Source organism: Bos grunniens, chromosome 14 (assembly GCF_055505025.1).
Source record: "Bos grunniens cultivar Pamir isolate PY7600 chromosome 14, Bosgru_T2T1.0, whole genome shotgun sequence".
NCBI classification, from domain to species: domain Eukaryota; kingdom Metazoa; phylum Chordata; class Mammalia; order Artiodactyla; family Bovidae; genus Bos; species Bos grunniens.
In genome coordinates this window covers 19,254,193-19,280,093 of record NC_141178.1, presented here as the reverse complement: position 1 = coordinate 19,280,093, position 25,901 = coordinate 19,254,193, and positions in this window count along the sequence as shown.

Here is a 25,901-nt window from a genome sequence, read left to right as displayed (position 1 = left end):
GACTGTGTGGAGCAGAGATCTTCACTAATGCTCACTGGATATGTAGCATGAGTTAGAAATAAACCGTAGTTGCGTTAAACCACTGAGGTTTTTTGAAGCTGTTTGTTACTTTAGCATAGTCTAACCTGTACTGCCTTATAAAACAGGATGATACTCTTGTAAACTGATTAAGGATGCACCAAGAGCACAGTGAAATTCTTGAGGGGAAAAGAAAAGAAAAAACATGCAAACTTTGGTTGCTATTACGAACGACTATCCTATTACCAGAGATCAAATTCCCAACATCCGCTGGATCATCAAAACAGCAAGAGAGTTCCAGAAAAACATCTATTTCTGCTTTATGGACTATGCCAAAGCCTTTGACTGTGTAGGTCACAATAAACTCTGGAAAATTCTGAAAGAGATGGGAATACCAGACCGCCTGGCCTGCTTCTTGAGAAACGTGTACTCAGGTCAGAAAGCAACAGTTAGAACTGGACATGGAACAACAGACTGGTTCCAAATAGGAAAAGGAGTACATCAAGGCTGTATATTGTCACCCTGCTTATTTAACTTATATGCAGAGTATATCATGAGAAACGCTGGGCTGGATGAAGCACAAGCTGGAATCAAGACTGCCTGGAGAAATATCAAGAACCTCAGATATGCAGATGACACCACCCTTATGGCAGAAAGTGAAGAACTAAAGAGCTTCTTGAAGAAAGTGAAAGTGGAGAGTGAAAAAGTTGGCTTAAAGCTCAATATTCAGAAAACTAAGATCATGGCATCTGGTCCCATCACTTCATGGCAAACAGATGGAGAAACAGTGTCAGACTTTATTTTTCTGGGCTCCAAAATCCCTGCAGATGGTGACTGCAGCCATAAAATAAAAAGACGCTTACTCCTTGGAAGAAAAGTTATGACAAACCTAGACAGCATATTAAAAAACAGAGACATTACTTTGTCAACAAAGGTCCGTCTAGTCAAGGCTATGGTTTTTCCAGTGGTCATGTATGGATGTGAGAGTTGGACTGTGAAGAAGGCTGAACGCCGAAGAATTGGTGCTTTTGAACTGTGGTGTTGGAGAAGACTCTTGAGAGTCCCTTGGACTGCAAGGAGATCCAACCAGTCCATCCTAAAGGAAACTAGTCCTGAATATTCATTGGAAGGACTGACATTGAAGCTGAAACTCCAATACTTTGGCCACCTGATATGAAGAGCTGACTCATTTGTAAAGACTCTGATGCTGGGAAAGATTGAAGGTGGGAGGAAAAGGGGATGACAGGGGATGAGATGGTTGGATGGCATCACTGACCCAATGGACATGAGTTTGAGTAAACTCTGGGAGTTGGTGATGGACAGGGAGACTTGGTGTGCTGCAGTCCATGGGGTCGCAAAGAGTCGGACATGACTGAGAGACTGAACTGAACTGAACTGATCCTATTACAATTTTACAAGGCAAGGATGTTACTCAAAATATTTAACAACTTGTATGTCATGAGCCCAACTAATCAAAATATATATCCAATAAATAAGAAAGGCTATCAGCTGATTGGCCATGCAGGGATGTCAGCTGAAGATTCCAGACATAGTATCAGAACAACGTTAGCATTAAACATTCTTAGAAGACAGAATAAATAAATGAGTAGCCAGGATAATTATAAGCTGACCTCATAGTCTCTGTACTTAAGATTTTCAGAAAACAGTGAAGGTGGATTCCAGAGTTTAGATGGCTGACTGGCTGCACTTCTTCCTGCCTTCCATCCTCAAAAGGAAAAATAAAGGAATTCAATCTAATCATCCGTAACTCTTTCTCTATTATAAGGACAAATCATTCCTTATCTGTTAACATTTAACCTGTTTAAAAGGTGGTTATTTAAACATCAACACATTTACTGATATGTTTTAGAATAAACTTCTAGTCATCCAGAATGCTAACTTCTAAGAAGCTCAACTAATTGAGATACTGCTTCCAGTGTGGATAATCAGCAGAATGTACCCCGAGTACATTGCAAAACTGAGACTTTCTGAATCATCAAAGAAAGATCCAAGAATATTCTGGGTGGTTCTAGGGTTACGTATTATACATTTCGCTATTGGCTTGTTTGGACATTGATCATCATTTTGGTAACTTTCACATAACTCAGAGAAACAACTCATTAGGAACTCTATTTGTCAATCATTGAAAGAAATGAGAGTTTCCATAGTATAATGAATGCAAGTCAAAGCAGAATAAGAAACCACGAACCTGTAAATAGTTGGATGGTGAAAATTACATGCAAAAGTTCTGTGGTTCTGTATTTACTAGCTGAGCATATCATGCATGTATTTATAGCTTTTTATGTGTCCCAAGAATATTTTTAGGAGATGACTAGCCCCCAAGTTATAAAGATAATTTCCTTACAAGGAAAGAGCTTTGTCTGACTAATCCAAATGGCAAAACAAAAACAGGAGACAGGAAGATTAGCCTTTGAATCCTGAATAGCCTTGAAGTACAGTTAAAGCCTCAGATGGTGAAACTGTAATGCATTTAAAAGAAAATTAAAATGAAGAAGGAAGCACTTTTTTAAAACTAAAAAGAAAGCACTAAATATTTCTTCTCTGGATTTGCTTCCTGCAGCTTGAGTGGGGGTCAGAGGTGGGAGTAGATGGCCTCTTGGAGATGCTTCTCCACTTCTGAGTCCCTGGGCTTGAAGAGGAGTGAGGCAGGAATATGACCCTGACAGGGAGAGTAAAAATGTGTTCCAACCAGGAAAATCATGGGAGGCAAGGAAGGTGAGTTCCCTGAGATGGAGATGCCTTAACTTGGAGGAGAGGTACCTCCATTCAAAGATCCAACTGCTCTTTTACTCATTTTAGAAGAAATTAGAAGAAATAAAGGAAGATATTGAAGCCTGAAGAGTTTGAGGACTGACTGGGAAACCCAAACTGAAATCATAGAATAGAGACCACAAAATAGCTACTAGCAATTTATTTCAGAGGAAGGCTTTGGTATTGGAAACAAATTCTTTTTTTTTTTTTTCCAGCACAGGGCAGATTGAAGGAAGAAAGTCTAGGTGGAGGTTTTTAGGAGAACCCTGGGAATTCATATTCCTTTGAAGTTCCAATGTCTCTATTTATTTTAAAGCTACTAACAAATCTGCCATAAACACGAGGCCTGGATGGTTCAGCTGGGCTGCACTGTGTTATGGAACAAACTCAAATCTGTGGGTCATTCTCATGACCAAGGAAACTTGCCCTATTACCTTTCATAAGCATAAAATTTAGGATTGTAAAATAAACTTGAACCAGCATTTACGGAATGGGTCTGAAGACCTGCGGTTAGGTCACGCGTTATGGCTGCAAAGGCTCCTTCCTCTCTGCTCTTGGAAACTGCCCCTGTTTCCACCACCCACCACACCCTTCCTCCTTCCTCCTGGCTTCTCAGAGCTCCAGCTCCAGGCTCCCTCTCTGCCCCAGGGACACAGAGAAGCTGAGCAGCTCTTCCTGTGAAGAAGGGGAGAAGGGAGCTTGGGGAACAAACGGCCATCTGCCGGTCACTCCACTTTCCCTTCTGTGTTTCAGTGTCTGTGTGTGCAGATGTACGACTCCTTCATCCCTTTTGTAGTCTCAGAATCGAGCCCAGTGCCCAGAACATAGTAGGTGCTCAGTCAGTGAAGTGCAAGTCGCTCAGTCATGTCCAACTCTTTGTGACCCCAAGAACTATACAGTCCATGGAATTCTTCAGGCCAGAATACAGGAGTGGGTAGCCTTTCCCTTCTCCAGGGGATCTTCCCAGCCCAGGGATAGAACTCAGGTCTCCCGCATTGCAGGCAGATTCTTTACCAGCTGAGCCACAAGAGAAGCCCAAGGATACTTGAGTGGGTAGCCTATTCCTTCTCCAGTGGATCTTCCTGATCCAGGAATTGAATCAGGGTCTCCTGCATTGCAGGTGGATTCTTTACCAGCTGAGCTATCAGGGAAGCCCAGGAGCTCAGTAAATGCCTGCAAAGTAAGTGATCATTGTGTCAGAGAGTCATAAGAGACAAACTTTTCAGTGTAACACTGAGAGTATAAAAGTAAAATGCCTTTTTAAAAAATTTAATAACTTGTTTTACTCTGTTAATATCGTAACTCACTTAACAAATTCCCTATTAAAGGGTTTTTCAGTTTCTTGACTATAACATGACTATGAATACGCTTATGTATCTTTATATCTGTCAGATTTCTTCCCTATACATGGAGTGTCTGAGTCAGAATATTTTCTGACTCAAGTGCCTTTTGTATGAGTAGAACATTGAGGACGCTGATCACCTACATTCTAAACCAGAGACTTCTAAGTCCAGAAAACTTCTCATTTCTTTAAGGATGGAGACCTTTACATTAAAACAGTAGACAAGAGGTAGAAAGTAGAAGACGAGTGGGCTACAGTTGAGCTTAATCTCACCTTCCTGAGTTCTGATTGCAACCCTTTTGCTCACCCAAGAAGGCAGCTGTAATCCCAGGGCTGTAGAAAGAAGTTTGTCTTTCCTTTGCAACCAGAGAGCAGTGGGCATGATTGTCGACCTATCCCAAGCAAAGGCTGGCACCCCTAGGGGGAAGGAGAGGGGTCTGGGGATGAGATGGATTCTAGACTTGTGATGTTTAGGAAGGTTACGTCAAAAGAAACACCTCTGGACTTCCCTGGTGGTCCAGTGGTTAAGAAGCTGTCTGCCCATGCAGGGGACATGGGTTCCATCCCTGGTCCAGAAGATCCCGCGTGCTTCAGAGCAACTGAGCCTGTGTTCCACAACTACTGAGCCCGAGAGCTGCAGCTACCGAAGACTGAGTCCTAGGGCCTGTGCCCTGCAACAAGAGAACCACTGCAGTGAGAAGCCTGTGTAGCACGACTAGAGAGTAGCCTCCGCTTGCCACAACTAGAGAAAAGCCGGCACAGCCACGAAGACCCAGTACCACCAAAAATAAATTAAAAATGAAATTATTTTTAAAAGAGAAAAGAAAACACCTCTGGTGCGATAATGAACAGCTAGGTTTACCTTTCAAGCAAATTTGTGACACTCGCACGGAATTCAGGCTTCTCCCAGGAGGTTTTCAAGCCAACACTAAAAGCAGGTCTTGGAAAGGTTTCCTCCAGGCTCCACCCAGCCCCCGAGCCCTGATTCAGAGTTTTCTCCTCTGCTCCTCACAGAGCTCACCATCCGGTGGGCAGAGAAATACAACCCGGAGTGGTGGGCAGCATCCTGGAGCGCAGCCAAGGCAACGAAGCACAGGAGTTGGGTGTGGGAGGTTCCATGGAGCGAGCTGCTGGAGAGATCTGGAGGGCCACTGGGAGTCAGGGAGCCAGGGGGTGAAAGGGAAGGGCTCCTAGACTTGAGAACGAGTGTAGAGCAGGAGGCAGGCAGGGGAGAGCACAGCTACGGCTTGGGAAAGTGCTGGTGGTTCAGGGAGGCCCATGAGGAAGGCACCATGTGGGGCAGGGAATGGGCTTGTCATGCCATGGAGCTTGGATCTCATCTTCAGGGCATAGGGAGCCATTGATGAGTTTTAAGAGGAAGAGTCTCATGTTTGGATTGTGTCATGGAAAAATTCTTGAGGGGGACAGAAGAGAGAAGGCTGGGGAGAGAAGATGAATGTAATCATCCAAGAGAGACAACTAAGGCCGAGTCTTCAAACTCACTGCCAGCAACTTCGAGGAGTGGGGAGCGTGGACTGGGAGACTAAGGGGAAGCTGACAGACTTTGAACAATGACAGGCATCAGAGGAGGGAGAGAGGAGAAGGGGGCAAGGGGAGTTGTTGGATTTCCGACGTGAGCCATGTGAAGCTTGAAGGTGCCATTACACCTTCAAGGAACAAGGTTGCAGAACATGGAGACTTTAAAAGTGATGAGTCTGACTTTGTAACCTTGAATTTAAAATATCTAAGAGCTAGGACTTCCCTGGCCATCCAGTGGTTAAGATTTCACCTTCCAATTCAGGGTGTGTGGGCTGGATCGAGGAGGTCGAGGTGGGCGAGGAGCTGGGATCCCATATGCCTCGTGGCCAAAAAACCAGAACACAGAACAGAAGCAGTATTGTGACAAATTGACTAAAGACTTTAAAAGTGGTCCACGTCAAAAAAAACAGAAACAACTTTAGGACTTCCCTGGTGGTCCAGTGGTTAAGAATCTGGTTGCCAATGCAGGGGACATGGGTTTGATTCCTGGTCCAGGAAGATTCCACACGGGCAACCAGGCCGCTGCACTGCAACGATGAGCCTGAACTCTACAGCATGTGATCCACAGCTGCTGAAGCCCGTGCACCCTAGACTCGGTGCTCTGCAACAAGAAAGCCATCGAAATGAGAAGCCCACAGACCACACCTAGACAGTAGCCCCTGCTCACCTTAGAAAAAGCCCACAGGCAGCAGCAAAGACAAAGCATGGCCAAAAATAATCAATAATTTTTAAAACCTTTAAAAAACGTAAAGAGGATGAAATGGTTGGATGGCATCATCAACGCAGTGGACATGAGTCTGAGCAAACTCCAAGAGACAGTGAAGAACAGGGAAGCCTGGTGGTCTGCTGTCCATGGGGTCGCAAAGAGTCGGACACCCCTGAATGACTGAACAATGAACAACAACAAAAAACTTCAAAGTAAAATATCTGAGGCCTATCCAGGTGGAGGAGTTCAGTGGGTAGCTAGCTCTGCAGTCTGAAGAGAGATCCAGCCTGGCGAGGGATGTATGACTTCTGTCTCACATCTGTCTAAGGTTCCCAGGAAGTAGGCGCTGAGAGAAGGACTCACATGTGAGTGGTTCACCATGGCAACACTCCCAGGGGAGGCCAGAAGGGAGTGGGAAGTGGAACAGGGAGGGATGAGAAGCAAGTAGATTTGTTTCCCAGGACTGCCATAACAAAGCACTGCCATCTTTGTAGCAGGTGGCTTAAGCAACAGAAATGTATTGCCTCACAAGTCTGGAGGCTAGGAGTCCAAGGTCCAGGCAGGTTGGTTCCATGCCTCTTCCATAGTTTCTGCTGGTTTTCTGGCAGTCTTTGGTATTCCTTGGCTGATAGAGCATCACCCCAATCTCTGACTTAACATTCACTTGGCATTCTCTGTGTGGGTGTGTTCAGTTCAGTTCAGTTACTCAGTCATGTCAGACTCTTTGCGACCCCATGGACTGCAGACCACCAGGCTCCCCTATTCTTCACTATCTCTTGGAGTTTGCTGAAACTCGTGTCCTTTGAGTTGGTGATGCCATCTAACCATCTCATTCTCTGTCATCCCCTCCGCCTCCTGCCTTCAATCTTTTCCAGCATCAGGGTCTTTTCCAGTGAGTCAGTTCTTCGCATCAGGTGGCCAAAGTGTTGGAGTTTCAGCTTCAACATCAGTCCTTCCAATGAATATTCAGGACTGATTTCCTTTAGGATTGACTGGCTTTATCTTCTTGCAGTCCAAGGGACTCTCAAGAGTCCTCTACAGCACCACAGTTCAAAAGCATCAATTCTTCAGTGCTCAGTTTTCTTTATGGTCCAACTCTCACATCCATACATGACTACTGTTATAGTTTTGACTATGTGAACCTTTGTCAGTAAAGCAATGTCTCTGCTTTTTAATGTGCTGTCTAGGTTTGTCACGGAGAAGGCAATGGCACCCCACTCCAGTACTCTCGCCTGGAAAATCCCATGGACGGAGGAACCTGGTGGGCTGCAGTCCATGGGGTTGCTAAGAGTCCAACACGACTGAGCGACTTCACTTTGACTTTTTACTTTCATGCATTGGAGAAGGAAATGGCAACCCACTCCAGTGTTCTTGCCTGGAGAATCCCAGGGACGGGGGAGCCTGGTGGGCTGCCATCTATGGGGTCGCACAGAGTCGGACACGACTGAAGCAACTTAGCAGCAGCAGCAGCAGGTGTGTCATGGCTTTCCTTCCAAGGAGCAAGCATCTTTTCATTTCATGGTTGTAGTCACCATCTGCAGTGATTTTGGAGCCCAGGAAAATAAAATCTCACTGTTTCCACTGTTTCCCCATCTATTTGCCATAAAATGATGTGACCGGATGCCATGATCTTAGTCTTTTGAATGTTGAGTTTTAAGCCAGCTTTTTCATTCTCCTCTTTCACTTTCATCAAGAAGCTCTTTAGTTCCTCTTCATTTTCTGCCATAAGGGTGGTGTTGTCCGCGTATCTTAGGTTATTGATATTTCTCCGGGCAATCTTGATTCCAGCTTGTGCTTCATCCAGCCCGGCATTTTGAATGATGTACTCTGTATATAAGTTAAATAATCAAGGTGACAATATACAGCCTTGACGCACTTCTTTCTCAATTTGGAACCAGTCCATTGTTCCATGTCTGGTTCTAAGTGTTGCTTCTTGACCTGCATACAGATTTCTCAGGAGGCAGGTCAGGCGGTCTGGTATTTCCATCTCTTGAAGAGCTTTCCACAGTTTGTTGTGATCTACACAGTCAAAGGCTTTGGCATAATCAATTAGCAGAAGTAGATGTTTTTCTGGAATTCTCTTGCTTTTTCGATGATCCAGTGGATGTTGGCAATTTGATCTCTGGTTCCTCTGCCTTTTCTAAATCCAGCTTGAAAGTCTGGAAGTTCTCGGTTCACGTACTGTGTGTGTGTAGTTGTGTTCAAACTTTTTATAAAGGCACCAATCATATTGGATCAGGGCTCACCTGACTCCAATAAAACCTCATCTTTGTTAATTATATCTGTAGTGAGCCTATTTCCAAATAAACATTCTGAGATACCAGAGATTAGTATTTCAACATGTGAATTTTGCGGGGACAAAATTCAACCCGCTACACCGAGCAAGGGCTCCTGCAGCCTCACCCCTCGGGGCAGCTGTGAGAATAAGGATCACCTCAGAGCTGTCCCAGGCCGAGCTGGGCTCTCATGTTCCCACACTGACAGTCTAATGATCTTCGGAGTGTGGAGGAGGGGACAGATACTCCATGGCACTTCCAGTGTTGTGTATATCTTTGTGTGATTAAGAGCACATCAAAATAATTTTTTAAAGAGACTCAAGGTGTTGCAGAAAAAGCATGGTATTGCCCATTACAAGATTGTCAAGATAGAAGGTCATTGGTTTGCCAAAAGAAGGGCTCAAAGTCAAAAACCCACACTCCAGAAGCAGGAAGAGCAAGAAGGACCCAAGGAGAAGGAGAGGTAGGATGGGGGAGCCAGGAATCCAGGTGATGAAAGCAAGTGTCTCTTACAATGAAAACTTTAGATCCCAATCCCAACCATCAAGGCAGCTGGTTGACCAAATATGGTTGGTGACAAAAGGGCATTTTTAAAATCAGGACTGAAACATCTGAAATTGTCTATGGTCATCATTTCTGGGCTTCACATGTGCTGAGAACCAAGATGAAGAAGATGAAGGCTCTGGGTCCAGTCAGCTGGGGTCACCCCACGGTGGTGGGCAGTGTGGGGACACTCATACTTTCCAAGGGTTGGATTCTAGCTGCTGCGGAGTTTGAAAGGTAAACACTCTGGTGGTGACTGCAGCCTGAGTCACGTTAAAGGAAACATCAAATAAAAGCAAAAAAAAGCTCTGATTGGAAAAACATCATCTAAGACAAGAAGTCTGATGTCTGGACACACTCATCCAGTTCCCAGACCTGACCAGAAGACTTCCAATCAAACCACAATGGCTAACAAAATATTTTCTCTGTTTTGTTTTTTTTTTTTTTTTGGAAGACTCTTCAAAGATAGGACCATCTAGGAGATCAAAGTTGAAAGAACAAACATTATTGTTACATATTTCTTTTAGAAGGGGATTGCTTCTCAGAACAGTTCTCTAAATAAGTAATTATCGAAGGGGTACCATCCTCACCCAAACCATGTGGTCTGAGATTGGAAGGGGACCCAAGGAAAGTCAGGGAGTTGCTGCCTAAGGAAGGGGTACTGGGTGCTCGACCGGCAGAAACAAAGGATGTGTGAGCATTGGCTCATCAGTCTAGATCTCCCTTTAGAGACAAAAAGGAAGGGTATGTGGGCCCAGAGGAGCCGACAACTCCAATGTAGAGGTCCTTCATAGCTCTTGCACCTAGGAAGAAATTTTAAAAGCTGAAATATCGCTGGAGTTACTATTAAAGGATTTACTTGTTAAGTTGCTAAGGAAGTTACAGAAACAGATGGACCATACTACTTAGGAGATGAAATCTCAAGAGTTCCTGGGGGTTATGGGGCCCCATTTCCATCCCTCCCTCACTCCATCTGGACTTTGATGTGGGCTGTGGCAAAAATACCACCACTCGCCAGCAGAACTGCAGAGTTTAAAATACGATAACTTCACGTTGCTGCACTGATGACATATCTCAGCTACCGTCTTAGATGTCAGCTCTGTCTGAGACTCTTGCCTTTTATCCTTTTATGGTGCTGGGCAAGTAGACACTTGCTAAATTAATAGAAGAAACATGAACTTGTAAACAAGCAATGGACATCTATTATGCATCTCTATACACCAAACTCAGGGCTGGTTAGTTTCACATGTAATTTAATTTAATCTGCATAATATTCCTGAACTGATTATCAGAGTGGTGTCTTCAAGGAATTTAGGCTCTAGTTTAGAATATAAATCATAATGGAAAAAAGTTACATGTAGAAATAATAGATAGTGGTATTGGTATAAAGATAGGTATATAGATCAATGAACAGACTAGAGAGTTCAGAAATTGTCCTACACATATACGGCCCCTTGCTTTTTGAAAAGAAGCCAAGGAAATATAATGGGAAAAGAACAATCTTTTCCACAAATGGTACTGGAACAGTTGGTTATCCTACATAAGAAAAGGAATCTTAACCCTTACTGCATACTGTATATAAAGCGTAAACCCAAGTGGATCATAGGCCTAAGTGTAGGAGCTGCTGCTGCTAACTCACTTCAGTTGTGTCCGACTCTGTGCAACCCCATAGACGGCAGCCCACCAGGCTCCCCAATCCCTGGGATTCTCCAGGCAAGAACACTGGAGTGGGTTGCCATTTCCTTCTCCAATGCATGAAAGTGAAAAGTCAAAGTGAAGTCACTCAGTCGTGTCCGACTCTTCGCAGACGGCAGCCCACCAGGCTCCCCCATCCCTGGGATTCTCCAGGCAAGAACACTGGAGTGGGTTGACATTTCCTTCTCCAATGCGTGAAAGTGAAAAGTGAGAGTGAAGTCGCTCAGTTGTGTCAGACTCTTAGCGACCCCATGGACTGCAGCCTACCAGGCTCCTCTGCCCATGGGATTCTCCAGGCAAGGATACTGCAGTGGATAGCCATTCCCTTCTTCAGGGGATCTTTCCGACCCAGAGGTCAAACCTGGATCTCCTGCATTCCAGACAAATTCTTTACCACTGAGCCACCAGGGAAGTCCTGTGAACACAGGAAGTCTGACTCAAAATCCCAGCTTTAACCACTTTGTTACTCTTACCCCAGAAACACTGAAATGACTTCAGTTTTTTAAATGTCTCCAAAAAGCACCAGGTCTATCAGAGGGAGCCGATACAATAGGTAGAAATCTCAAATAAGGGAGATGACATTGAATGTTGAATGTGAAAGTCGCTCAGTCGTGTCCAACTCTGCTACTCCATGGACTATTTAGTCCATGGAATTCTTCAGGCCAGAATACTGGAGTGGGTAGCCTTTCCCAAAATACCAAAGGAAGGTATTCCACCTAGAAAAATAATCAGAGGTTTGTAGATCTCTCAGTCTCTAGGGTAGCAGTTATACTATCTGGGTAAGATTATAATTTACAAACATAATAAAGTAGAAATCGGTTTATGACGCTTTCATGAAATGCTGATTAGGTTATGCCTTCTGAGCTGGTTTCAGGCGTGCTTGGCGGATCACACCTCTTCCTGTGTCCCGGCGGCTGTGTCTACTGAAGAAGGTCCTGGTCAGCTCCCCTGTGCCTGTTGTCAGATGTACCAAGACACAGAGGGGAACCTGGGGAGACCCAACATCCAGCAGAATAAAACACAGACTCAGAACATGTGGATCATACTGTCCCTTGGTATCTTGAAGGGCAGAACAAACATCTTGTTGCTCACAGAACAAAGTTCAAATTCCTTAGTTTGACCTTTGAGGCCACCCGCAACGACTTTTCCCAACTCATGTGTCACCGCCTCCTGCCACACAGCTCTTCTCCAGCCCAAATGACCCACCAACCATCCTTTCAAGCTGACTTGTGTATTCCTAGGCCTGGGTCTTCAATCTCAGCATCGCTTTGGGCTGTCTGCACCTGCCCCGCCTTGCTCCCAGCTGTCCTTCCAGGCTCAAGTCAAGGACAAGCTGGTCACTCTCCTGAGGCGTTTGTTTAGCACTTATTTGCATCATTCCTCACTACCCCGCCCACCCTCACCCACAAGGGGGCAAGACCAGTCCAGAACAAGCTTGCATGCCCCCAGAGACCAGGACTGGGCCTGACAGACACCAGGTACTCCTTAAATATTTGCTAAATGACTGCAGAGTTTACTTAATTTTTTATTACCTCCAACTCCTAAGAACCACAGAAAATTGTATTTCACAGCTCCGCTCCACGACTTGGTCTAGAATCTACTGAAGTGATGTTAGTAAGACGTTTTCCTGATGCCTAACTTAGCTCCTCCTGCCATTTTATCAGCTTACTTTGGTACTGGTGGTGCCACCTCCGTACTTTGGAGAACAGCAGGTGCCCACATTCGGAGCAACTCTTGGTAGAACTCAGAACTCTGTCACAAGACAATTTGCTAACACACGTAGCTGGATGACTCCTAAACAGAGCCCCGAAAAGTGGGCGCCCCCATGGTGTAACTGGCCCCTCGCCTTTCAGCCCTATTTCTACCTAATCAAGGCCTGCTCTTCATCTGAAGTTTCTATTAAATCTGTTTTCTCCCCTCTAGGTTGAATCTCCCTCAGTTGTCCCAGGGATTATTTCTGGTCTCGTCCAGTATTTTCCATTTGAAAGAGGAAACAATAGTCGTGTAAGGGTTTAGGACTTCCCTGGTCGCACAGTGGAGAAGAATCCGCCTGCCAATGCAAGAGACATGAGTTCACTCCCTGGTCTGAGAAGACTCCACATGCTTCGGAGCCACTAAGCCCGTGGGCCACATTACCGAGCCCACGTGCTGCAGCTGCTGAAGCCTGTGCGCCTAGAGCCTGTGCTTGGCAACAAGAGACACCACTGCGATGAGAAACCCGGGCACCACAATGATGAGCAGCCCCTGCTCGCTGCAACCAGAGAAAGCCTGACTGAAGCAACCACCACCCAGGGCAACCAAAAAAGAAAAACTTATTGTAAGGGTCTAAGAGAAACGTCTCAATATATTAAATCCTGTGTGTGTGTATGAGAGAGAGTGAGATAGAGCGATTGTGGAGTTTCCATTTTTATGGAGGTTCCATTCTAAAGATCAGGCTACAGTATAAAAAAACCCCACAAAAACCAAAGCACTCTAAAATTTAATGAACATAAGGTAAGCATTTGGAAACCCACTTAAATACTTGGAATAGCTCTTCTCACAGCTGGGTCCTCTGTCATTTCAGCTCTAGGAAACTGATCAAAGACGGCAAATAAGCCTTTATGTGGTCACCTCAGTCTGGCCTCAGAGCAATAGATGTTGAGAGAGACAGAGAGAGCGCAGTGCCTCCCACGGAGTTCAAGGCTTGGCATTGTTTAGTTTTTAGAATTATTTGATGATTTTTTAAGTTTGTATTTTTCTGGCACAGCCCCAGAGATTCTTCACTGCCTGGATCAATCCTAAAGAATAGTGGGGTTTGTGGCTCTGCTTTTGGGCATTAGGTAAAAAATCTCAATCATTGTCTCCATCTATATAAACACACACATACACACACACACACACACACACACACTCACACACATACTCACACAGTATACTCACACACACACACACACACAGTATACTCACACACACTCATACACTCACATACACACTCACACAGTATACTCACACACACTCACTCACTCACACACTCACACACACTCACATCCACAATGGCGTGCAACCAAACAGGGGAACGTGTCCAGGCTGAGGATTGCCTGGAGCTCTTTCCCGAGAAGAGCTGCTTGGAAGTAACCCTCCCGGCTTAGAAAAATAAGCCCAGTTTTACACTTTATCCAGCAGATGGCGCTGTGCACCACGCTCTGTAGAGCAATGTGCTGGCTGCGCGCTCAGTCGCTTCGGTCTTGGCCGGCTCTTTACAATTCTACGGACTGTATGTCACCAGGCTCCTCTGTCCATGGGATTCTCCAGGCAAGAATACTGGAGTGGGTTGCCATGCCCGCCTCCAAGGGATCTTCCCGACCCAGAGATCGAACCCGTGTCTCTAATGTCTCCTACATTGGCAGGCGGGTTCTTTACACCAGCGCCACTTGGGAAGCCCATCCCTGGTGTCTCAGGCAGTGAAGAATCAACCTTCCAGCAATGCGGGAGACCTGGGTTCGATCCCTGGGTCAGGAAGATGCTGTAGAGAAGGGAATGGCTACCCACTCTAGTATTCTTGCCTGGAGAACCCCATGGACAGAGGAGCCTGGCAGGCGACAGTCCATGGGATCGCAAAAGTGGGACACTACTTGGAAACTAAACAACAACTCAACACCAATCCCCAAACAGAAGAGTGTGACCCCCCAAAGCCTGGAGTTAGGACCCGTCTCCACTCTGATTCATTCTCCCCTGCAATCTACAAGACATTATGCATCGACCACAAGCCTGGGCGTAGATCATAAATGCATAAAACTGCCTCCCACTGAGGAATTCATTCATTCAGCAACAGCTCAGTGGTGCTTCCCATATGCCTGGTACAATTCTCAGAGCTGGGGAAAGAGAGCTGAGCGAAACAGATGATTAGATGAAGTCCAATAAAAACAAAGATAACTCTGTCATGTAATGGCTGTTTCCAACATGTGCTCAGAAGGAAAACCAAGCCGGCTCTTTCAGCAGGCAGGTCTGAGAGCCTTTCTGGGGAGGTGACCCGTGAGCAGAGGCCTGAATGATTCTAAGTAGGTGGCTCCAGCCTCAGGTCCACCTTGAAATCACCTGGGACACCCTAACGACACTGGATCCTGGGCCCACCCGGAGCTTGCTGACTTAATTGCTCAGGGTGGGGTCCAGGCACGGGGTTTTAAGTCTCTCATATAACCCTGGTGCATAGCCAGGGTTGATAACCCTTAATTCCAAATAGCTAAGCAAGAAAGCACGCCCCTTGGTAGGGAATTATCACAAAGCTAAATGAAAAGGGACTCTTTCCAGTGCGAATGGAGGCCTGTCCCAGGCTGCTACCCGGAACCCAGGCGAGCTGGGGAGCAGAGCCCACTGAGCCAGCCAGGAACCACTTGGTGCTATGCCCGTCGTCTGGGCTGGTGAACCACCCACTTCTCTGAGGATCAGGAGAAACGTGACCACTGCCCCGTCCTGCGCCTGCGTGGGTTCCCTGGAGTGGCCTGCCCAGAAGTAGGGGCTGTCCTCCCATTTCTGTGCCTTAGTGTAAGAAGAACCCTTTTTCTCCCCAGGGTGACCCCCTTGAGCTGCTTCTCTAACACTCCCATCTCTTCTGACCTTGAACCTCAGCTGCCTGCCTCTCCCCTTCTCCTCTGCTGCTGCTGCTAAGTCGATTCAGTCGTGTCCGACTCTGTGCGACCCCATAGAAGGCAGCCCACCAGGCTCCCCCATCCCTGGGATTCTCCAGGCAAGAATACTGGAGTGGGCAGCCATTTCCTTCTCCAATGCATGAAAGTGAAAAGTGAAAGTGAAGTCGCTCAGTCTTTTCCGACTCTTAGCGACCCCATGGACTGCAGCCTACCAGGCCCCTCCATCCATAGGATTTTCCAGGCAAGAGTACTGAAGTGCGGTGCCATTGCCTTCTCCTCTGGAACTCATCAAAAAATCTTTAAGGGGGTTGGGTCTTCCGATTAGATCTGGGACATGATGATGGGGTCACAAAGAATCAGACATGACTGAGCAACCCAACGACAACAAGTACCTCATTAGCTCATATTTCTGTATCTCAGACATCAGTTCTCTTAAACTGAGATCAGATTGTTACTTGATATACACTTTATTGATTTTCCATTTAACCCACTTCAATTCCCCAACCTTTCTTGTTGGAAGCAGGGCAGAGAAGTAGGTGAGAAGGTTTCCCTTTGACATTGACCTGAGAGGTTTAGTGGAAGGTGTGTGGGTCTCAGACTCAGACTCAACCCAGATCTGCTCCTTGTGACTTTGGGGTCTGGATGAACGTCTCCTTGGGGAAGACAAGCTTGCTGGTTAGGTGCCTCAAAATTGACAGAGAGAGGTCTGTGAAAATACTTGCCAAAAGTAAATAAACATTATTACACAAACCTCCAGTATTTCCCCTGTAAAAAAAGTTATTAGTTGAGCTTGGTTCTCTGATATGAAGTCAACTGTACCACCCAGATCTTTCTGAAGAAATGCGTTTCATGTTTCATGGCCTTGTTCTTAAAAGAAAACAATGTCTGCCACCCTCCTCTGCCCCCCAAAAGGCATTGAACTGCTCTTTCGAGTTTAGAAGTCTAAAGAAAAGCAAAATTCACTGTCGCCCTCCCTTGTCATTAGAGGATGGCCTTTAGCTCTTGTTTAGTTTGTTTGTTTGTGTTGGTGTTTGCTGGGTCTTCATTGTAATGTGTGGCTTCTCTTGTTGCTTTGCATAGGCTCCAAAGTTTGTGGGCTCAAACTTTGTTGCGAAAAGGGGACTCAGTAGCTCCCTGGCATGTGGGATCTTAGTTCCCTGACCAGGTCTTGAACCCACGTCCCCTGCACTGGAAGGTGAATTCTTTACCACTGGACCACCAGCAAAGTCCCCAGCTCTTGGTTAGTTTTGATTCTTTTCCTATGGAAGCTGTTCACTTAGAAAGAAAAGAGGAGAGAAAAAGGAGAGCAAAAAACCAAAGTGTGTTCACAGGGATGTAGTCAGAGGCAGGATGTTGTATTGTAATTTATCTCTGAGCAGAAAGAGATTTCACTGCACTGTATTATTTACCAGGTCAAGCCCTTTGTTGATGTAAAACCCACAGGGTGTCCGAAGTAATTTCTTAGCGATGCTTTAGGGCAGTGTATTAGTTTTTTGTTGCTACTTTAACAAAGCACCACAAGGGTGGTGGTAGAAAGTAACACAGCTTTATTGTCTTACAGGTCTAGACATCAGAAGTCCAAAATGAGTCTTACAGAATTAAAATTGAGTTGTTGGCTGGCATGGTTCCTTCCGGAGGCTCCAGCCAAGAACTTCATCCCCACCTTCTCCAGCTTCTAGAGGCTGCCCTCATTCCTTGGCTCGTGGCCCCTCCTCATGTCACTCAGACCTCTTGCCCTGTTATTACAACTTTACTCTCCACTCTGATCTCCTGTATCCCTGATAGGAAGACCCTTGTGATTATATCGAGCTCCAGAATAATCTCCTCATCTCAGCATCTTTACCCTAAACACATCTACAAGTTTCTCCTGCCGTGAGTGCTGACATGCACAGTTTCAGGGAACTAGGACTCAGACATTTTTCAGAAGTTGAAAAATTCTGAATTCCTTTCCTGGGAAGGAAGGAATGAACTACTGGAAATCAAGGCCTCACAAACCACCTCAGAACTATCTCCTCTTTTAAAGCCTTCCTGTTGTTGTTGTTTAGATGCTAAGCCATGTCTGACTCTTTGTAACCCCATAGACTGTAGCCAGCCAGACTCCTCTGTCCATGGGATTTCCAGGCAAGAATACTGGAGTGGGTTGCCATTTCCTTCTTCAGGGTATCTTCCTGACCAGGGATCAAACCCACATCTCCTGCCTTGGTAGGTGGGTTCTTTACCACTGAGCCACCAGGGAAGCCCCTTTAATGTCCTCCTGGGGATGATCAATGGACATTTACATACACTGTGCCCTGGCGAAACCCAGAGCTGGTCATTTGTCAAAGGGCAGGAATTTGTGGGCCCCAAAGCAGATAACATGTATTCTTCCCTTCCCTAAGAGTAGAAATGCTGCAAAACTGTGAGCGTCCATTTCTAGACAGGTATTCCTTCTGCTGTAATCATCAGACGGTATCTATCATCAGACGGTATCTGTTCAGGCCCTCCCTGGCTTCATGGGACTATGCAGACATTGGATACATTTGCCATCCCTCAGGCCCAGGCCTCAAGAGTCAGGCAGTGTTCACTTCCGTCTCTCAGAACGCTACCCCTGGGGGATCTGATCCTCCACATAAGAAGCGTCTCTCTCTGCCTTGCTGGAGAGACCCCATGGAGAGGCCCAGAGGTAACTCAGAAGAGAAGAGAAGCCGAACTGAGTGCAGCCAGGGAGCTGTCCTGACCGAGGCACGGGGTGTGTGAGCAAGCTGCCTCGGACCTTCTAGACCAGCTTAGTGGCCAACCAAATACCACTGATAGCCCAGTCCACTCCACGGGCAGCAGCAGAATCACCTGGTCAAGTCCTCCCTGAACTCCTGCTCCACAGGCTGTGAGAGAAGACAGTGGCTGCAGCGTTAGAGCCCTGGGTTTCAGGGCAGTCTGCGACACAGCAGGAGGCAATTCAGTTGCTGTGCCCCACGTGCTCTGTGCACCAGCCGCTTTCTGGCAGGTCCGAGGGTGGAAATGGGCACCATCCCTAAATCCCAGTCCAGAGCGTCATCCGAGGGCGTGGACGGGGACCGCCCCACTCTCCATAGCGATAAAAAGGTGACTCATCTCTGAAGTGGGGACAATGGAAATGAGGACTTCCAGAGCTGTTTGTGGTGACATGTGGAATAAAAAGAGCTTTGTAATCTGAGAACGCCTATTCCGATGTAACAGTTTCTGGTGGTAGTTATAGTAACGGTACTACGGGAGGAATCTAACGGAGGGCTGCATTCCCTGCTTGTTTGAACACTGTCTCCAAGTGTGGGTGTTGATTACCAGGTTTAAAGTAATTTGATTTTTTCATCATAACTTGTTTTCAGATTTAAGAGGGGAAAAAATGACAAGGGAGAAGAAAAACAATTACTTTTTTCCTCCACAAGAGTTTGGGATCTCATGTGGTCCTTCTAATACATTATGTAATTGTGGATTATGTAATCTGTGGACCGGTGTATTATTCTCTTCCTGTCCTGAGCTGACCCTCCACTCTCTTGCCTTCTCTGAGCCACTCACAGTTTTACATGTGCTCACCCACAGCAGTGGAGTAAGTGTGTGTTTCATAGACTTCACTTGAGCCTATGGCTAATTTAAAATCAATTGCTCTTCAGAAAGTTTGATCAAGCCTAATCCAAATAGTGATGAAATAGCTGGAGTGGGATAAGTCTGCTTCTCTAGGGAGGACAGTTCAGGTGATCAAGCAGTTAATTTGAGTCTAGAAAACAGCCAGCCCGTGCAATGCTCCCACACTGCCTTTGAAGACATTTTGAGTGTAGTCTGTCCACCGTGAGGCGTGTAACAGATCAGAAGCTGAAATCCAAGGGTTGTCAGGAGCCAGGCCAGTGCAGCCTCTGGGATCCGAAGCCTTTGGCTCCAAGATCTGGGAGTCTGTTCTCAAGTACTGAGACAGGTACACAGCTACACACGTTCTTCTCTAGGTGAGTGAGATTTCTGGGCCGACTGTCCAATTTTGAATTTTAAAAACTGGCTGGGCATTTGCATACATTCTTAGCCAGGTGAGGCTTTGCTCGTGGTTGACTAGCCTACTCTGACTGAAAACAGATGACACCCAGGCATTTGAAAGCAATACGCATCGGGCGGGCCTGTCGTGGCTCCACCTCCATGGGACCACCACCACCACGCTGGAGGAAGGTGAGGTCAGTGGCGCCCAGGCTTTAGCTTTTCCGTGTCTGAGGTCTTTTCACTTGTGGGAGTCGCTGTAAGTGGGGTAACAGGCTCTTCCAAGGTCAGGGCGCCAGCTTCCCTAGAAGGGGCCCTGGTTATGCGAGGAATCAGCTGTGCCCCGGGCCCGATGTTGAAGGCCTGGGCTGGGAGTTGAAACCATGGCCCGAGCTCCAAGCAAGTCCCATGGCCTGGAGAGAAAGGGAAACGGCCAATACTGTGAACCCCGGCCATGATCTTTGTTTGTTTGGGCTGAGGAAAGGATGGAAAGATTCCTTTCTCCAACAAAGGTGAAGTATCTCAAGGCCGAATTGGCACCCGGTGATTACGCCCCCAAAACATCTAAGCCACAGCACACAGGAGGCATCAGTGAAGCGTCCTGGAGGGTGTGAACCTGCAAACCAGCCCTGAGCCCGGGCGGGCAGGGAGGGGTGGGGCTGAGACGTGCATGTGGCTGGGTGGGGGGGCAACAGAAGCCTAGGGGAGGAGGACGGCAAGCATCTCAAGGGAGGCACTGGGGACGAGCCTGCTTGCTTCAACCACTTGGGTGGGCTTTTGGCAAGTCCTTGGACCTCTCGAAGTTAGAGTTCCTTCATTGAGAGAATGGGACTGTCGTTATCTCCCTCGGGGGTTGCTGACGAGTCTATGTCGAGGATGCCTGTGGAAGGTCATGGGAATGGCAGGGGCAGGCCGGCTGCAGCTGGGGTTAAGGGTGGGAATGGTGGGGTGAACCTCATGAGAAACAGTGGGGGGACTTCCCTGGTGGTTCAGTGGTTAAGCATCCACCTTCCAATGCAGGGGACATGGGTGTGATCCCTGGTCAGTAACTAAGTTTCCACGGGCCTTGGGGCAACTAAGCTGGCATGCCAACCCACTACTACTGAACCCCTGCCCTCTATAGCCCAAGTGCTGCAGTTAGAGAAAAGCCCACGTGCCAGAACAAAGACCAGTGCGGCCAAAAAAACAAAAAAACACTGGGGCTGAAGTCAGTCATTGTCCTCCCATCCCATCCTGGGGATGTTGGGTGGATTCTACATGGGCTTAAGGCCTCCATCAGGACTGCTCTGGGAGCCAGGGGGTGGGGTGGGGAGGATGGCCCTGGTTTCCACAGCATCGTTCCTGTCCCGAACTGTGCCACAGGCAAAGGGGGCTTGGGACCCCCCACTCCAGGCTGGGCCGACCCTCAGCTCCTAACCAGTGCTTGTACATATCCAGCAGCTCCAGATTCCAGGTTCTCTGCTTTCCCTGTCCTCTTGGCCCCATCTGGCAATCAAATTTGATCAAAGAGGGACTTTGAATGACTATTTAGAAAGAAGATTAAGTAGCAGCTCTTTATTTCCCCCCCCCCTTTTTTTTTGCAGCTCTTATTCTAAGCCATTCGCCCCCAAAATAAACTTGCTTTCTTGGTTTGAACCAAAAATTTCCCTTGCCAGACAGATGCACACACAGCGATCGCTCTGGATTTGCAGAATTCTTTAGATACATTATTTATTAGCTCACAGGTGCCATGTCTAGTTCTGAGATAGATGTCAGGAAGGCTGGAGAAGAAAATGCTAAAGGAAATTTCTGTTCATGAGCGTGGTGTCTTTGAAACCATCTCTCCATTAACCATGTATCACATCTAACGTGTGTGTGTGTGTTTGTTCATGACATCAGGAGCAGGATTTCAAAACATGTTGTGAATCCTATATTCCAGCCTCAGATTTTGCTGCATAATGGCCTTGCCTGTTACAGTAAACAAGTAAGCAATATTGTTTTGATGAAGTCAAGTTTTTTTTTTTTTTGGAAAACAAAGGCAATGATGCCTTTTTCCATTCTCCTAGTTCCAGGGCAGGAAAAGAAATGCAGATGTAAAGAACAGATGTGTGAATACAGAGCAGGAAGGGAAGGGGAGGCTGAACTGGGAGATCAGGTTTGACAAATGTAGACTACGATGTGTCAAATAGCTAGTGGGAAAGCTGCCGTGTAGCACAGGGAGCGCAGCCAGTGCCCTGTGATGACCTAGAGGGGTGGGATGGGGTGGGGCGGAAGGGAGGGCCAAGAGGGAGGGGATATATGTATACATATAGCCGATTCATTTGAGTACAGCAGAAACTAACAATGTTGGGAAGCAATTTTTAAAAATGATCCTTTCCCCAAATGCTTTGCATCCGCTCACTCACGAGATACTCACAGCAGTCTTGTGAGGCAGCACGTGGCTCCAGCGTTAGCATTTGTGGAAACAAAGCCACAGAACCATCGAGGGTCCTGGCAGGTGTCAACCGCGGAGGGCGACACAGGAAGGTTGGAGCCCAGGTTTACCATTTTCCGGTCTCTTACTGATGAAAATTTAAAAAATAACAACTTAAAATTTTTACTATAAAAATAATGCAAACACGTGGCAAAAAAAAAAAGGAAGTGGAGAAAATTAGGGAATAAAAAAAGGAAGTGGAGAAAATTAGGGAATAAAAATGACCCTTAGTTCCACCACCCAAACACAATATTTTTAACATCATGATACTGTTTTCCAGATCCAAAGGGAGATTTTTGACCCAGAAAATAAACCACTCCTCTGAGTTCACGTTGTGGGGTATTTGCATTTAGTTGCTTTGCTTGCTTTAGGTGCTTGCTTTAGTTGGACTGTCACACAGATCCGCGTTTGTGTCTGGGGAGACAGGGGCAGCCCACACAGTGTGAACTGCCTGGCACCGGAAGAGAGCCACTGGTGCCCACTCTCGTCCTCTGGGGCCGTGGTGAAGTCACGTTCCAGGCGAAGGGGTCACGTCTCTCCCTGCTAACTGCCAACATGTCTCCTGGGATGAGGAACCCATTCCCAGGCAGGAGTTCCTCAGATTAACCGGCTCAAAACAAGGCTGTGATGGAAAGATAGGATGAGCCACTGTTAAAACTAGCCTTGGGGTCTGTCTCAGACTGTAACAGGGGTGGGTAGTCTCTGGTAGATGTGGGAAGGACGGTCAAGGCACCATTACTTCCACGGCGGCCATTGCCCACATGCTGGGCAGACCTTACTTTCCAAGGATGGAGCTATCTATCTCACACACGGGCTCCCTCACCATGTGCCTGGTGCCCCCGCCCACTGAGAGGTGGGCCTATTTTTCCTCCCCTTGGGTCTAGGTGCTAGCCTAGAGAGACACTGGAGAAAGGTTGAGAGTGATGCTATGGGCCTTCAGAGGCTACAGCAGAAGAAGGTCATGGTTTCCACCTGAGGTTGACATTTCTCCCCACCACCTTCTAAGCTCACCTTGGGAAACCAGCCTCTGTGTACTGAGGAAGCCCAAACTAGTTCAGGTGGAGAGATGGCATGGAGAAAAGCCAAGAGAGGCCTTCAGCCAAGAGCCAGCATCCACCACCAGTCATGTGAAAGAACAAGCCTTCAGAAGGTGCATCTTCAAAGCTTCCAGCTGAGGCTGTCTCTGCAGAGTGAACACAAGCAAGCCATCCTCACTCTGCCCTCACTGGACTCCTGACCCACAGAACCCATGAGTATGACACATGGCTGTTTGATGCCACTAAATTTAGGGGCAAATGGTCACACAGCGTGAGTTGCTGGAACAAGTGTGCCCAATGTCATCTAAAGAAGAAAGACATCTAACCCAGAAAGTCACATGTTCATTTTGTAAAAATATCACCAGCCCTGAGTCTCATACTATAAGTCCTGCAATCTAGGAGCCACGATAAAGCCCCTGCCTGAACTCACCTCCCTGTCTTTACTTGACTGATTTCTCTCTCCTTTCCTCCAAGTCAGAGGTGTTGTAGCTAAGGTTACCCAGGGACCACAGGAGGGCCCCAAACTCTTACTGTAGAATTCACCCTCCATGTCTCCCAGCCTCCGGTGAGTGGGGAGAGGGGTGGAGGTTTATAGGCGTGAGACAGGGAGGCTTTCATGAGGGATGGCACTTGGGAGGTTTGGTGAATAGTCTTTAGACACAAACTCCCAAGAGTGTGCGCTGGATGTCACATCTAATACTTTTAACTCAGCAAAAAGTAGTACAGATTCAAGATTTAAAACTCTAAATCATGCAGGCTGAGAGGCAAACATCCCCCCATCCACTCCTTCCATGCCTAGCAGTGAGCACTGTTAACACACATGGAGACCCCTTGCTGACACAAACCCTGGAAATACACTGTCTGGCATCGAGTCCCAGCTTTGCTGGGGGACCCGCTAGGAGATTCTGGCCTCAGTTCCCTCATCTGTAAAATAAGGATAACTTGCCTCATGTTTGTTGTGAGAGTTAGTTAATAAATATAAAGCATTTAGAACAGCATCTAGGGGCTTCCCTGGTGGTCCACTGGTTAAGAATCCATCTTCCGATCCAGGGACACAGGTTCAAGCCCTGGTCTGAGAACTAAGATCCTGCGTGCCTTGGGGTAACTAAGCCCACACGTCAAAACTACTGACCCCTGAGCTCTGGAGCCCATACCACGACTAGAGAAAGTCCAGGTACTGCAACAAAGACCAAGTGCGGCCAAAAAAAGAGAACAGTGTCTGACACAGAGTCTCAGTGCGGGTTGCCCACTACCACTGCTACTATCGTCATCATCATCATTATGAATCGTGTTTGTAGCCTTGATGGGCTCAAGAAATAGAATGTGCTGGAAGGAACCCAGAACTAGAGAAGAGGCTCCCAGACCAGAGGGCATGCCTCTGGGCACAGTGGCCACTGGGAACATAGTGAACACCCTCCACTTGATCTCACTGTATGGCCTTCAAGGGTGTCCGAGTCCCTGGGGCCTCTTCTGGTGCCACAAATCACGTTTCCTAGCACCTTGTCCCTGGTGGCTCAGACGGTAAAGAATCTGCCTGTAATGCCGGAGACCCAGGTTCAATCCCTGGGTCAGGAAGATCCCTGGAGAAGGAAATGGCAACCCAGTCCATTATTCTTGCCTGGAAAATCCCATGGACAGAGGAGCCTGGCAGGCTACAGTTCATGGGGTCACAAAGAGTCAGACACGACTGAGTGACTTCACTTTCTTTCTTTCTTTGTGGAGTAAAAGGGTCAAATAGGGTTGAAATGATGATGCAAGAAAGAAAATAAGCAAAAAAAAAAAAAAAGGACAAATCTTGACAGCTCAGGAATCCTGCCTGACAGGTTATGAGATGGAAATGTGACCTTTTCCATCATCACTCCCTTCAGCTTTCATCTCTGGAGTTCTGTGAGGCTGTCACTAAACACAGCGTAGTTCCTTCTGCTTGCAGCCATGAGGTGGCTGGAGATGAAGGTTACCCTTGTGGGTACTGAGTAGACGTTATGAAATAAAGATGCCTGTGACCTGTTTCCACCACTGGCAGTAACAAGAGAGGACAAGAGACTTCAGTTTGGTCTTATATATATGTATGCATACATATATATATGTAAGTATGTATACCTATATATATAATATATGTGTATGTATACATATATATGTATATATGTACATATGTACATGCATAAAAGTATACATATATGTATGCATGTATCAGTTCAGTTCAGTTCAGTCGCTCAGTCATGCCCAACTCTGTGACCCCATGAACTGCAGCACACCAGGCCTCCCTGTCCGTCACCAACGCCCAGAGTTTACTCAAACTCATGTCCATCGAGTCGGTGATGCCATCCAGCCACCTCATCCTCTGACGTTCCCTTTTCCTCCTGCCCCCAATCCCTTCCAGCATCAGGATCTTTTCCAATGAGTCAACTCTTTGCATGAGGTGGCCAAAGTATTGGAGTTTCAGCTTTAGCATCAGTCTTTCCAATGAATATTCAGGACTAGTTTCCTTTAGGATGGACTGGTTGGATCTCCTTGCAGTCCAAGGGACTCTCAAGAGTCTTCTCCAACACCACAGTTCAAAAGCATCAATTCTTTGGCACTCAGCCTTCTTCACAGTCCAAATCTCACATCCATACATGACCACTGGAAAAACCATAGCCTTGACTAGACGGACCTTTGTTGACAAAGTAATGTCTCTGCTTTTGAATATGCTATCTAGGTTGGTCATAACTTTCCTTCCAAGGAGTAAGCGGATTTTAATTTCATGGCTGCAGTCACCATCTGCAGTGATTTTGGAGCCCCCAAAAATAAAGTCTGATGCTCTTTCCACCGTTTCCACATCTGTTTCCCATGAAGTGATGGGACCAGATGCCATGATCTTCGTTTTCTGAACACTGAGCTTTAAGCCAACTTTTTCACTCTCCTCCTTCACTTTCATCAAG